The sequence below is a fragment of the Salmo salar genome, chromosome ssa12 (assembly GCF_905237065.1).
Source record: "Salmo salar chromosome ssa12, Ssal_v3.1, whole genome shotgun sequence".
NCBI lineage: Eukaryota > Metazoa > Chordata > Actinopteri > Salmoniformes > Salmonidae > Salmo > Salmo salar.
In genome coordinates this window covers 2,210,355-2,224,928 of record NC_059453.1, presented here as the reverse complement: position 1 = coordinate 2,224,928, position 14,574 = coordinate 2,210,355, and the positions used below count along the sequence as shown (strand labels likewise).

The 14,574-nt window shown below is 40.5% G+C and overlaps 1 long non-coding RNA gene across 1 annotated transcript; it reads left to right on the top strand.

The window, feature by feature from the left end:
* The first annotated feature begins 286 nt into the window (after nt 1-286).
* On the top strand, nt 287-2,353 carry LOC106591928 (uncharacterized). The gene is made up of 2 exons (XR_006758158.1): nt 287-685; nt 2,231-2,353. It is a non-coding gene; the product is annotated as an uncharacterized lncRNA (long non-coding RNA).
* Nucleotides 2,354-14,574: the final 12,221 nt, after the last annotated feature.

The window sequence follows — 14,574 nt, the reverse complement described above, 5'->3', positions numbered from 1 at the left end:
TGCTGTATCTCAGCCAGTGATCTCTGGTTTATCTTGTATCTGTCTAGGTGCTGTATCTCAGCCAGTGATCTCTGTGTTTATCTTGTATCTGTGTAGGTGCTGTATCTCAGCCAGTGATCTCTGTGTTTATCTTGTATCTGTGTAGGTGCTGTATCTCAGCCAGTGATCTGGTTTATCTTGTATCTGTGTAGGTGCTGTATCTCAGCCAGTGATCTCTGTTTTATCTTGTATCTGTGTAGGTGCTGTATCTCAGCCAGTAATCTCTGGTTTATCTTGTATCTGTCTAGGTGCTGTATCTCAGCCAGTGATCTCTGTGTTTATCTTGTATCTGTGTAGGTGCTGTATCTCAGCCAGTGATCTCTGTTTTATCTTGTGTCTGTAGGTGCTGTATCCCAGCCAGTGATCTCTATTAATGGAACCAAAGGCTGGGGGGTGGTCCTGAAGTGTAACTCTGGAGGCTGGTACCCACAGCCTGAGCTTGAGTTGTTGGACTATCATGGAAACATCCTCTCTGCTAGCGAACCCACTGAGACAAGCGACTCGTCAGAGACCGAGATTCACCCTGAGGGTTGCTACACCGTGAGACGATATGTCACCATCCAGAAGACTGACGATAACAGGTTCACCTGTAGAGTCGTACAGCTGCAGATCAACCAGACGCGGGAGACTCAGATTCATGTCCCAGGTGAGGTCTTCATTCATTGGTTAACCCACATACCTGAGACTATTGTTTTTTAGGTAGACTAGTGGAAAAGACAGGGTTTCCTATAGGATGACCTTGTTGGTCTAAGCTGTTTTGAGTAGTATTATGTTATACATTATAATTTACTCCCTGTAATAGAGTAGATATATAGGTGTTATAATGTGTTATAATGGTTCTACCTGTCATAAAGTAGATATATGGGTGTTGTAATGGTTCGACCTGTCATACAGTAGATATATAGGTGTTATAATGTGTTATAATGGCATACAGTAGATATATAGGTGTTGTAATGTGTTATAATGGTTCTACCTGTCATACAGTAGATATATAGGTGTTGTAATGGTTCTACCTGTCATACAGTAGACATATAGGTGTTATAATGTGTTATAATGGTTCTACTTGGCATACAGTAGATATGTAGGCGTTATAATGTGTTATAATGGTTCTACCTGGCATACAGTAGATATATAGGTGTTGTAATGGTTCTACCTGTCATACAGTAGATATATAGGTGTTATAATGTGTTATAATGGTTCTACCTGGCATACAGTAGATATATAGGTGTTATAATGGCATACAGTAGATATATAGGTGTTATAATGGCATATAGTAGATATATAGGTGTTATAATGTGTTATAATGGTTCTACCTGTCATACAGTAGATATATAGGTTTTGTAATGGTTCTACCTGTCATACAGTAGATATATAGGTGGTATAATGGTTCTACCTGGCATACAGTAGATATATAGGTGTTATAATGTGTTATAATGGTTCTACCTGTCATACAGTAGATATATAGGTGTTGTAATTTGTTATAATGGTTTTACCTGTCATACAGTAGATATATAGGTGTTATAATGGTTCTACCTGTCATACAGTAGATATGTAGGTGTTATAATTTGTTATAATGGTTCTACCTGTCATACAGTAGATATGTAGGTGTTATAATGGTTGTACCTGTCATACAGTAGATATATAGGTGTTTTAATGGTTCTACCTGTCATACAGTAGATATATAGGTGTTATAATGTGGTATAATGGTTCTACCTGTCATACAGTAGATATATAGGTGTTATAATGGTTCTACCTGTCATACAGTAGATATATAGGTGTTGCAATGTATTATAATGGTTCTACCTGTCATACAGTAGATATATAGGTGTTATAATGGTTCTACCTGTCATACAGTATATATATAGGTGTTATAATGGTTCTACCTGTCATACAGTAGATATATAGGTGTTATAATGTGGTATAATGGTTCTACCTGTCATACAGTAGATATATAGGTGTTATAATGTGGTATAATGATTCTACCTGTCATACAGTAGATATATAGGTGTTGTAATGTGTTATAATATTTCTGCCTGTCATACAGTAGATATATAGGTGTTGTAATGTGTTATAATGGTTCTACCTGGCTTACAGTAGATATATAGGTGTTATAATTGTTCTACCTGTCATACAGTAGATATATAGGCGTTATAATGTGTTATAATGGTTCTAACTGGCTTCTCTGTTTCAGACGATATGTTTCCTAGCGTGTGGTGGATTGTGGGTATAGTAGCAGGAGCTGTAGTGGCCTTTGCAGCTTTTGCTGTTCTGCTCTACTTTTGCAGAAAACAACGTGATAAACTCAGAAAAGAAGGTAGGTTTTTTATCTTGAACTCTGTGATTGTTATTAACAACTCCTTGGTTTTTGTACCATTTTACTTCCTTGTTTCTTTTATCCTGCCTTTTAAATGATTGATTTGTAACTATTTATCTGTCATTTTAAGTTTTAGGGTACTGGCCTACTGTTTCAAATAACATTTTATTTGTCACATGCTTCGTAAACAATGCAGAATTAAAGATAAGATAACATTTATTTTTTAACTTTGTTCCAGGAATACGGTGCATTAAAACTAAAAAGCAGATTTACTTAGGTCGGTGGAGAACCTAGGAACCTCAAGAGTTAACCCATCCTCTGAATGGGTTACGCAACTCAGGTGTCTATACTTCAACAACAAAAGTTAGATAAGACAGAAGTTGATGAACTAGGACCTTGTGAACAAAAAGGGAGTAATGTAGAGATCAATGGGTCTTTAGTGAAGTCCAGCCAACCTTTTGATACAGGATGCAGTGATGAGTATCAAAAGTGTTGTCTGTAACAAAACGAAGGGCACTATGGTATATAGCATCCAAAGGTTTAAGAGTAGTAGCAGCTGCACTTTGATAAATAATATCCCCATAATCAACAACAGATATAAAGGTGGACTGAATAATCACTAATTGCTTAGAAAAAGGCACCATCTTGTTTCTGTAGAAAAAGACAACTTTAAATCGTAGTTTCTTAACCAGATCATCAATATGCTTTAGTATTCATATGCAGGATTCGATTGGAGATCACATCTAATGAGTGAACATGTAGTTCATCTGAAACATTCTTACAAGAGTTTAAAAACAACATGTATTTAGTTTTGTCTGTGTTAACCTCTATGGGCTCTACTCAACAGCCAGTGTAATCCCGTGGCGCGTTATTCAAATACCTCAAAAATGCAAAAACTTCAATTTTTCAAACATATGACTATTTTACACCATTTTAAAGACAAGACTCTCGTTAATCTAACCACACTGTCTGATTTCAAAAAGGCTTTACAACGAAAGCAAAACATTAGATTATGTCAGCAGAGTACCCAGCCAGAAATAATCAGACACCCATTTTTCAAGCTAGCATATAATGTCACATAAACCCAAACCACAGCTAAATGCAGCACTAACCTTTGATGATCATCATCAGATGACAACCCTAGGACATTATGTTATACAATACATGCATGTTTTGTTCAATCAAGTTCATATTTATATCAAAAAACTGCTTTTTACATTAGCATGTGACTAGCATGTGACTAGCATTCCCACCGAACACTGCCGGTGAATTTACTAAATTACTCACGATAAACGTTCACAAAAAACATAACAATTATTTTAAGAATTATAGATACAGAACTCCTCTATGCACTCGATATGTCCGATTTTAAAATAGCTTTTCGGTGAAAGCACATTTTGCAATATTCTCAGTAGATAGCCCGGCATGACAGGGCTAGCTATTTAGACACCCAGCAAGTTTAGCACTCACCAAAGTCAGATTTACTATAAGAAAAATGTTATTACCTTTGCTGTTCTTCGTCAGAATGCACTCCCAGGACTTCTACTTCAATAACAAATGTTGGTTTGGTCCCAAATAATCCATTGTTATATCCAAATAGCGGCGTTTTGTTCGTGCGTTCAAGACACTATCCGAAAGGGTAAATAAGGGTGACGAGCATGGCGCATTTCGTGACAAAAAAATTCTAAATATTCCATTACCGTACTTCGAAGCATGTCAACCGCTGTTTAAAATACATTTTTATGCCATTTTTTCTCGTAAAAAAGCGATAATATTCCGACCGGGAATCTGCGTTTAGGTAAACAGACGAAAGAAAATAAAGCATGGGGTCGACTCGGGCACGCGCCTAAGCCCATAGTACTCTGATCGGCCACTTGCCAAACGCGATAATGTGTTTCAGCCAGAGGCTGCCTCGATATCATTTAGCTTTTTCCCGGGCTCTGAGAGCCTATGGGAGCCGTAGGAAGTGTCACGTTATAGCAAAGATCCTCAGTCTTCAATAAAAAGAGCCAAGATGAACAACAACTTGTCAGACAGGCCACTTCCTGCATGGAATCTTCTCAGGTTTTGGCCTGCCATATGAGTTCTGTTATACTCACAGACACCATTCAAACAGTTTTAGAAACTTTAGGGTGTTTTCTATCCAAAGCCAATAATTATATGCATATTCTAGTTACTGGGCAGGAGTAGTAACCAGATTAAATCGGGTATGTTTTTTATCCGGCCGTGTCAATACTGCCCCCTAGCCCTAACAGGTTAAAGCACAAGTTTTAAATCACAGCCAGATCAACAGTCGGGGCAATAGCTTGCAGTTGAAGACAGAAGTTTACAAACACTTAGGTTGGAGTCATTAAAACTCGTTTTTCAACCACTCCACACATTTCTTGTTAGGACATCGGTTAGGACATCTATTTTGTGCACGACACAAGTAATTATTCCAACAATTGTTTACAGATTATTTCACTTATAATTCACTGTATCACAATTCCACCGGGTCAGAAGTTTACATACACTAAGTTGACTGTGCCTTTAAACAGCTTGGAAAATTCCAGAAAATGATGTCATGCCTTTAGAAGCTTCTGATAGGCTAATTGACATCATTTGAGTAAATTGGAGGTGTACCTGTGGATGTATTTCAATGCCTACCTTCAAACTCAGTGCCTCTTTGCTTGACATCATGGGAAAATCTAAAGAAATCAGCCAAGACCTCAAAAAAAATGGTAGACCTCCACAAGTCTGGTTCATCCTTGTGAGCAATTTCCAAACGCCTGAAGGTACCACGTTAATCTGTACAAACAATAGTACGCAGGTATAAACACCATGGGACCACGCAGCCGTCACACCGCTCAGGAAGGAGATGCATTCAGTCTCCTAGAGATGAACGTACTTTGGTGTGAAAGGTGAAAATCAATCTCAGAACAACAGCAAAGAACCTTTTGAAGATGCTGGGGGAAGCAGGTACAAAAGTATCTATATCCACAGTAAAACAAGTCCCATATCGACATAACCTGAAAGGCCACTCAGCAAGGAAGAAGCCATTGCTCAAAAACGGCCATAAAAAAGCCAGACTACGGTTTGCAACTGCACATGGGGACAAAGATCATACTTTTTGGAGAAATGTCCCCTGGTCTGATGAAACAAAAACAGAACTGTTTGGCCATAATGACCATTGTTATGTTTGGAGGAAAAAGGGGGATGCTTGCAAGCTGAAGAACACCATCCCAACCGTGAAGCACGGGGGTGGCAGCATCATGTTGTGGGGGTGCTTTGCTGCAGGAGGGGCTGGTGCACTTCACATAATTGATGGCATCATGAGGATAGAAAATTCTTCTTCCAAATGGACAATGACTCCAAGCATACTTCCAAAGTTGTGGCAAAATGGCTTAAGGACAACAAAGTCAAGGTATTGTAGTGGCCATCACAAAGCCCTGACGTCTGGCCCCGCGACCTTGCGAATGTTAACCTGTTTAAAGGTCTTACTCAAATTGGTTACGGAGAGCGTGATCGCACAGTCGTCCAGAACAGCTGGTGCTCTCATGCTTGGTTTAGTGTTTTTGAGTGTCAATACAGGATCTTATGGCTTATTAATTTCTGTTTTCTTTGTAATTACAGCAAAAAAAAATGGAGATCTTCAGACTGAGCTGGATGCAGGTAAGTGGGCTATGTGTGAGTCAGACCTGGGATTAAATACTATTTCAAATGTAGTCTACATTTACTACATACTATTGAGGATATACTGTGTACTCCTCATACTACATACTGTGTACTCATCATACTATGTACTATTGAGGATATACTGTGTACTAATCATACTACATACTATTGAGGACATACTGTGTACTCCTCATAATAAATACTATTGAGGACATGCTGTGTACTCCTCCTAATACATACTATTGAGGACATACTGTGTACTCATCATAATAAATACTATTGAGTACATACTGTGTACTCATCATAATAAATACTATTGAGGACATACGGTGTACTCATCATACTACATACTATTGAGGACATACTGTGTACTCCTCATAATAAATACTACTGAGGACATACTGTGTACTCCTCATAATACATACTATTGAGGACATACTGTGTACTCCTCATAATAAATACTATTGAGGACATACTGTATACTCCTCATAATACATAGTGTACTCATCATACTACATACTACTGAGGACATACTGTGTACTCATCATACTACATACTATTGAGGACATACTGTGTACTCATCATACTACATACTATTGAGGACATACTGTGTACTCATCATAATAAATACTATTGAGGACATACTGTGTACTCATTATACTACATACTATTGAGGACATACTGTGTACTCATCATACTACATACTATTGAGGACATACTGTGTACTCATCATAATAAATACTATTGAGGACATACTGTGTACTCATTATACTACATACTATTGAGGACATACTGTGTGCTCATCATAATAAATACTATTGAGGACATACTGTGTACTCATTATACTACATACTATTGAGGACATACTGTGTACTAATCATACTACACACTATTGAGGACATACTGTGTACTCATCATAATAAATACTATTGAGGACATACCGTGTACTCATCATCATAAATACTATTGAGGACATACGGTGTACTCATCATACTACATACTATTGAGGACATACCGTGTACTCATCATAATAAATACTATTGAGGACATACGGTGTACTCATCATACTATATACTATTGAGGACATACTGTGTACTAATCATAATAAATACTATTGAGGACATACTATGTACTCATATTACATACTATGGAGGACATACTGTGTACTCATCATAATAAATACTATTGAGGACATACTGTGTACTCATCATACTATTGAGGACATACTGTGTACTCATCATAATAAATACTATTGAGGACATACTGTGTACTCATTATACTACATACTATTGAGGACATACTGTGTACTCATCATACTACATACTATTGAGGACATACTGTGTACTCATCATAATAAATACTATTGAGGACATACTGTGTACTCATTATACTACATACTATTGAGGACATACTGTGTACTCATCATAAAAAATACTATTGAGGACATACTGTGTACTCATCATAATAAATACTATTGAGGACATACTGTGACTATATATTGAGGACATATGTACTCATCATAATAAATACTATTGAGGACATACTGTGTACTCATTATACTACGTACTATTGAGGACATACTTATCATACTACACACTATTGAGGACATACTGTGTACTAATCATAATAAATACTATTGAGGACATACTATGTACTCATATTACATACTATGGAGGACATACTGTGTACTCATCATAATAAATACTATTGAGGACATACTGTGTACTCATCATACTATTGAGGACATACTGTGTACTCATCATTATAAATACTATTGAGGACATACTGTGTACTAATCATACTTCATGCTATTAAGGACAGGGATGGGCAACTTTAATTAAGGTGGCCCCCCCCCAAAAAAAAGGAATTCAACATGAGGGGCAGCAGTGGCTCGTGGGTCTGCGAATCCAAATCCCTGATTTATAACATACTGTTTCGTAAAAATGTAAGTTAGCAACAAATAGCCTACTAGGCTCATCCACACTGTGACTACGTCAAGTCATCTAATGCACAATTGCGTTGTTTCCCGCCATTCGTTCATTTTGGACATTTGTGTTTCCTGTGTGTGTGTGTGTGTGTGTGTGTAGAGTTCATGATTTTAACACTTATATTTACTTGTTGTCTCTGTCTACAGAGGAGAACATTAGACAACATGTAGAGAAGAAGGGTAAGTGTCTGGGGGGGGGTCTTAAAGGGATACTTTGGGTTAAATAAAGAGAAACAATACCTTAAAGGGATGCTTTGGGTTAAATAAAGAGAAACAATACCTTAAAGGGATGCTTTGGGTTAAATAAAGAGAAACAATACCTTAAAGGGATACTATGGGTGTCACATCCTGACCAGCAGAGGGAGTAATTGTATTAGTTTTGGTCAGGACGTGGCAGAGGGTTTGTGTTTTTGTATGTATTTCTATGTTCTGTCTAGTTTAGTTTTTCTATGTTTGGGTGTTGGACTCTCAATTGGAGGCAGGTGTTTCTAGTTGCCTCTGATTGAGAGTCCTATAATTAGTTGTGTGTTTGGTTTGGGTTTTGTGGGTAGTTGTATTTTGCACTGCTAGTATTCATTTAGCCTGTGAAACTCTCTTTCGTCGTTCTAACTGTTTTGTTGTTTTTTCGTGGTCTATTTATTTAATAAATATAAAGATGAGCATCGACATTCCCGCTGCGTATTGGTCCTCCCTTCAACACAACGACAACTGTGACATAGAGCCTCATATAATATGAACTGTAGGTCTATAACCTCTCATATAATATGAACTGTAGGTCTATAACCTCTCATATAATACGAACTGTAGGTCTATAACCTCTCATATAATACGAACTGTAGGTCTATAACCTCTCATATAATATGAACACATTTTTTACAGTAAAATGATGTACCAACATTTGGACTTGGGGAAAAGGAGTGTAGAAATATGAGTTCTTAATTTTTTATTTATTTTTTTTCTGATAATACAGAGACATAATCAGACATTATCTCCTTGTGAATGTTTCGGTCTAAATTTAATATTTTTTCTCTTCTAACCAGTTGTCGGTTTTTTGGATGCTCGCAGGCCGAAGCTCGTTGACAATGTCACCAAGGTGATTCCCATAGCAGATGCCCTGAAGTCCGTGATCCAAGAACAGTGTTATCGTAACATCTCTGCCGCTGAAACCAACGTGGAGAAGATGAATCTTCTGTTCGCGGTCGTAGATTCAGGCGGCGAAGAGGTGAAATCAGCTTTTTACAAGACTCTGATGAAAGAAGAGCCTGATTTAGTCCTCGACATACTGAAAGCAGAACCTGATCGAGTCATAAACCTACTGGGTGAAGAACTGGGTAAGCACATCTCTGTCATAGTTTTCAAATTCAATTCAACGTTTCTACAAACTACCGTCTTTACTGGTTGAGCAGCTAAAAAAACAGGTTTGAGCCGATGTGAGAGTCATAGACAATTTTTCAATGTGATCGTTATTCAATGTGTCAATCCAAGGTTTTATTAATTTAGAGAGGAAACAGAATTAGTTAGATCTTGGTATTTTCTAAATAACTCTGGTCTTTTAGGTATATATCCAAATACAGATGTGGTTGATCACCCTGGTAAGTGTCTGTCTGTCTGTCTGTCTGTCTGTCTGTCTGTCTGTCTGTCTGTCTGTCTGTCTGTCTGTCTGTCTGTCTGTCTGTCTAGACTCACACTGCCACCAAGCGATATCACTGTGTTATGAGACACTGTCTGTCTGTCTGTCTGTCTGTCTGTCTGTCTGTCTGTCTGTCTGTCGAGACTCACACTGCCATCAAGCGATATCACTGTGTTATGAGACACTTTCTGTCTGTCTGTCTGTCTGTCGAGACTCACACTGCCACCAAGCGATATCACTGTGTTATGAGACACTGTCTGTCTGTCTGTCTGTCTGTCTGTCTGTCTGTCTGTCTGTCTGTCTGTCTGTCTGTCTGTCTGTCTGGGAGAAGAGACTCACACTGCCACCAAGCGATATCACTGTGTTATGAGACACTGTCTGTCTGTCTGTCTGTCTGTCTGTCTGTCTGTCTGTCTGTCTGTCTGTCTGTCTGTCTGGGAGAAGAGACTCACACTGCCACCAAGCGATATCACTGTGTTATGAGACACTGTCTGTCAGTCTGTCTGTCTGTCTGTCTGTCTGTCTGGGAGAAGAGACTCACACTGCCACCAAGCGATATCACTGTGTTATGAGACACTGTCTGTCTGTCTGTCTGTCTGGGAGAAGAGACTCACACTGCCACCAAGCGATATCACTGTGTTATGAGACACTGTCTGTCTGTCTGTCTGTCTGTCTGTCTGTCTGTCTGTCTGTCTGTCTGTCTGTCTGTCTGGGAGAAGAGACTCACACTGCCACCAAGCGATATCACTGTGTTATGAGACACTGACTGTCTGTCTGTCTGTCTGTCTGGGAGAAGAGACTCACACTGCCACCAAGCGATATCACTGTGTTATGAGACACTGTCTGTCCTGTCTGTCCTGTCTGTCTGTCTGTCTGTCTGTCTGTCTGTCTGTCTGTCTGTCTGTCTGTCTGTCTGTCTGTCTGTCTGTCTGTCTGTCTGTCTGTCTGTCTGTCTGTCTGTCTGTCTGTCTGTCTGGGAGAAGAGACTCACACTGCCACCAAGCGATATCACTGTGTTATGAGACACTGTCTGTCTGTCTGTCTGTCTGTCTTTCTGGGAGAAGAGACTCACACTGCCACCAAGCGATATCACTGTGTTATGAGACACTGTCTGTCTGTCTGTCTGGGAGAAGAGACTCACACTGCCACCAAGCGATATCACTGTGTTATGAGACACTGTCTGTCTGTCTGTCTCTGTCTGTCTGGGAGAAGAGACTCACACTGCCACCAAGCGATATCACTGTGTTATGAGACACTGTGTCTGTCTGTCTGTCTGTCTGTCTGTCTGTCTGTCTGTCTGTCTGTCTGGGAGAAGAGACTCACACTGCCACCAAGCGATATCAATGTGTTATGACTGTCTGTCTGTCTGTCTGTCTGTCTGTCTGTCTGTCTGTCTGTCTGTCTGTCTGTCTGTCTGTCTGTCTGTCTGTCTGTCTGTCTGTCTGTCTGTCTGTCTGTCTGTCTGTCTGTCGTAGCTCAGTTGGTAGAGCATAGCCTGGGTTGTGGGTTCCATTCCCCCGGGGGACCAGCACAAAACATTTATTAAAATCTATTCACTCACTGCTGTTAATCGTTCTGCTAAATTACTACAATGTAAAATGCCTTTGTCTGCCTGTCTCTCCGTCCCACATTCCTGTAACATACAGTCACATGTCACCAACTCTCCAAAACAGGAAAATATCCATTGATGTCCCACCCACCTATAGAAATATGTTTGCCACACAGAATGATTTCAATGATTATATATTCATTTGGGTTTTCCTGTTTGAAGATGGAAGCATTCAACAACGTACTAAACAGCTGGGTAATTGTTGTGTGTGTGTTTGCGTACACACAGAAGTGTGCATACACTAAGTTGACTGTGCCTTTAAACAGCTTGGAAAATTCCCAAAAATGATGTCATGGCTTTAGAAGCTTCTGATAGGCCAATTGACATCATTTGAGTCAATTGGAGGTGTACCTGTGGATGTATTTCAAGGCCTACCTTCAAACTCAGTGCCTCTTTGCTTGACATCATGGGAAAATCAAAAGAAAGCAGCCAAGACCTCAGAAAACAAATTGTAGACCTCCACAAGTCTGGTTCATCCTTGGGAGCAATTTCCAAATGCCTGAAGGTACCACCTTCATCTGTACAAACAATAGTACGCAGGTATAAACACCATGGGACCACGCAGCCGTCACACCGCTCAGGAAGGAGATGCATTCAGTCTCCTAGAGATGAACGTACTTTGGTGCGAAAAGTGCAAATCAATCCCAAAACAACAGCAAAGGACCTTGTGAAGATGCTGGAGGAAACTAGGACAAAAGTATCTATATCCACAGTAAAACGAGTCCTATATCGACATAACCTGAAAGGCCGCTCAGCAAGGAAGAAGCCACTGCTCCAAAACCAGCATAAAAAATACAGACTACGGATTCCAACTGCACATGGGGACAAAGATCATACTATACTGCTCAAAAAAATAAAGGGAACACTTAAACAACACGTCCTAGATCTGAATGAAATAAATAATCTTATTAAATACTTTTTTCTTTACATAGTTGAATGTGCTGACAACAAAATCACACAAAAAGAATCAATGGAAATCCAATTTATCAACCCATGGAGGTCTGGATTTGGAGTCACACTCAAAATTAAAGTGGAAAAACACACCACAGGCTGATCCAACTTTGATGTAATGTCCTTAAAACAAGTCAAAATGTGGCTCAGTAGTGTGTGTGGCCTCCACGTGCCTGAATGACCTCCCTACAACGCCTGGGCATGCTCCTGATGAGGTGGTGGATGGTCTCCTGAGGGATCTCCTCCCAGACCTGGACTAAAGCATCCGCCAACTCCTGGACAGTCTGTGGTGCAACGTGGCGTTGGTGGATGGAGCGAGACATGATGTCCCAGCTGTGCTCAATTGGATTCAGGTCTGAGGAACGGGCGGGCCAGTCCATAGCATCAATGCCTTCCTCTTGCAGGAACTGCTGACACACTCCAGCCATGAGGTCTAGCATTGTCTTGCATTAGGAGGAACCCAGGGCCAACCGCACCAGCATATGGTCTCATAAGGGGTCTGAGGATCTCATCTCGGTACTTAATGGCAGTCAGGCTACCTCTGGCGAGCACATGGAGGGCTGTGCGGCCCCCCCAAAGAAATGCCACCCCACACCATGACTGTCCAGGCAGCAGAACGTTCTCCACGGCGTCTCCAGACTCTGTCACGTCTGTCACATGTGCTCAGTGTGAACCTGCTTTCATCTGTAAAGAGCACAGGGCGCCAGTGGCGAATTTGCCAATCTTGGTGTTCTCTGGCAAATGCCAAACGTCCTGCACGGTGTTGGGCTGTAAGCACAACACCCACCTGTGGACATCGGGCCCTCATACCTCCCTCATGGAGTGTGTTTCTGAACGTTTGAGCAGACACATGCACATTTGTGGCCTGCTGGAGGTCATTTTGCAGGGCTCTGGCAGTGCTTCTCCTGCTCCTCCTTGCACAAAGGCGGAGGTAGTGGTCCTGCTGCTGGGTTGTTGCCCTCCTACGGCCTCCTCCACATCTCCTGATGTACTGGCCTGTCTCCTGGTAGCGCCTCCATGCTCTGGACACTACGCTAACAGACACAGCAAACCTTCTTGCCACAGCTCGCATTGATGTGCCATCCTGGATGAGCTGCACTACCTGAGCCACTTGTGTGGGTTGTAGACTCCGTCTCATGCTACCACTAGAGTGAAAGCACCGCCAGCATTCAAAAGTGACCAAAACATCAGCCAGGAAGCATAGGAACTGAGAAGTGGTCTGTGGTCCCCACCTGCAGAACCACTCCTTTATTGGGGGTGTCTTGCTAATTGCCTATAATTTCCACCTGTTGTCTATTCCATTTGCACAACAGCATGTGAAATTTATTGTCAATCAGTGTTGCTTCCTAAGTGGACAGTTTGATTTCACAGAAGTGTGATTGACTTGGAGTTACATTGTGTTCTTTAAGTGTTCCCTTTATTTTTTGGAGCAGTGTATTTGGAGAAATGTCCTCTGGTCTGATGAAACAAAAATAGAACTGTTTGGCCATAATGACCATCATTATGTTTGGAGGATAAAGGGGGATGCTTGCAAACCGAAGAACACCATCCCAACCGTGAAGCACGGGGTGGCAGCATCATGTTGTGGGGGTGGTTTGCTGCAGGAGGGACTGGTGCACTTCACAAAATAGATGGCATCATGAGGCAGGGAAATGATGTGGATATATTGAAGCAACATCAAGACATCAGTCAGGAAGTTAAAGCTTGGACGCAAATGGGTCTTCCAAATGGACAATGACCCCAAGCATACTTCCAAAGTTGTGGCAAAATGGCTTATGGACAACAAAGTCAAGGTATTGGAATGGCCATCACAAAGCCCTGACCTCAATCCTATAGAACATTTGTGGGTAGACCTGAAAAAGTGTGTGCGAGCAAGGAGGCCTACAAACCTGACTCAGTTACACCAGCTCTGTCAGGAGGAATGGGTCAAAATTCACCCTACTTATTTTTGGAAGCTTGTGGAAGGCTACCTGAAACATTTAACCCAAGTTAAACAATTTAAAGGCAATGCTAAAAAATACTAATTGAGTGTATGTAAACTTCTGACCTGGGAATGTGATGAAAGAAATAAAATCTGAAATAAATTCTCTCTACTATTATTCTGACATTTCACATTCCTAAAATAAAGTGGTGATCCTAACCGATCTAAGAAAGGGAATTTTTAATGGGATTAAATTTCAGGAATTAGTGAAAAACTGAGTTTAAATGTATTTTGCTAAGGTGTATGTAAACTTCCGACTTCAACTGTATGTTTTAAATGACGATCTGTTGTTGTCCTCAGGGAGAGCTGAAGAAGTCCTCTCCGGGATCGCTTGTCAACGCAGAACACAGAGGACTATCTCCCAAAGTAATCACAGGCTTTATGAGTCTAATGTGTAAATACCGGTCAG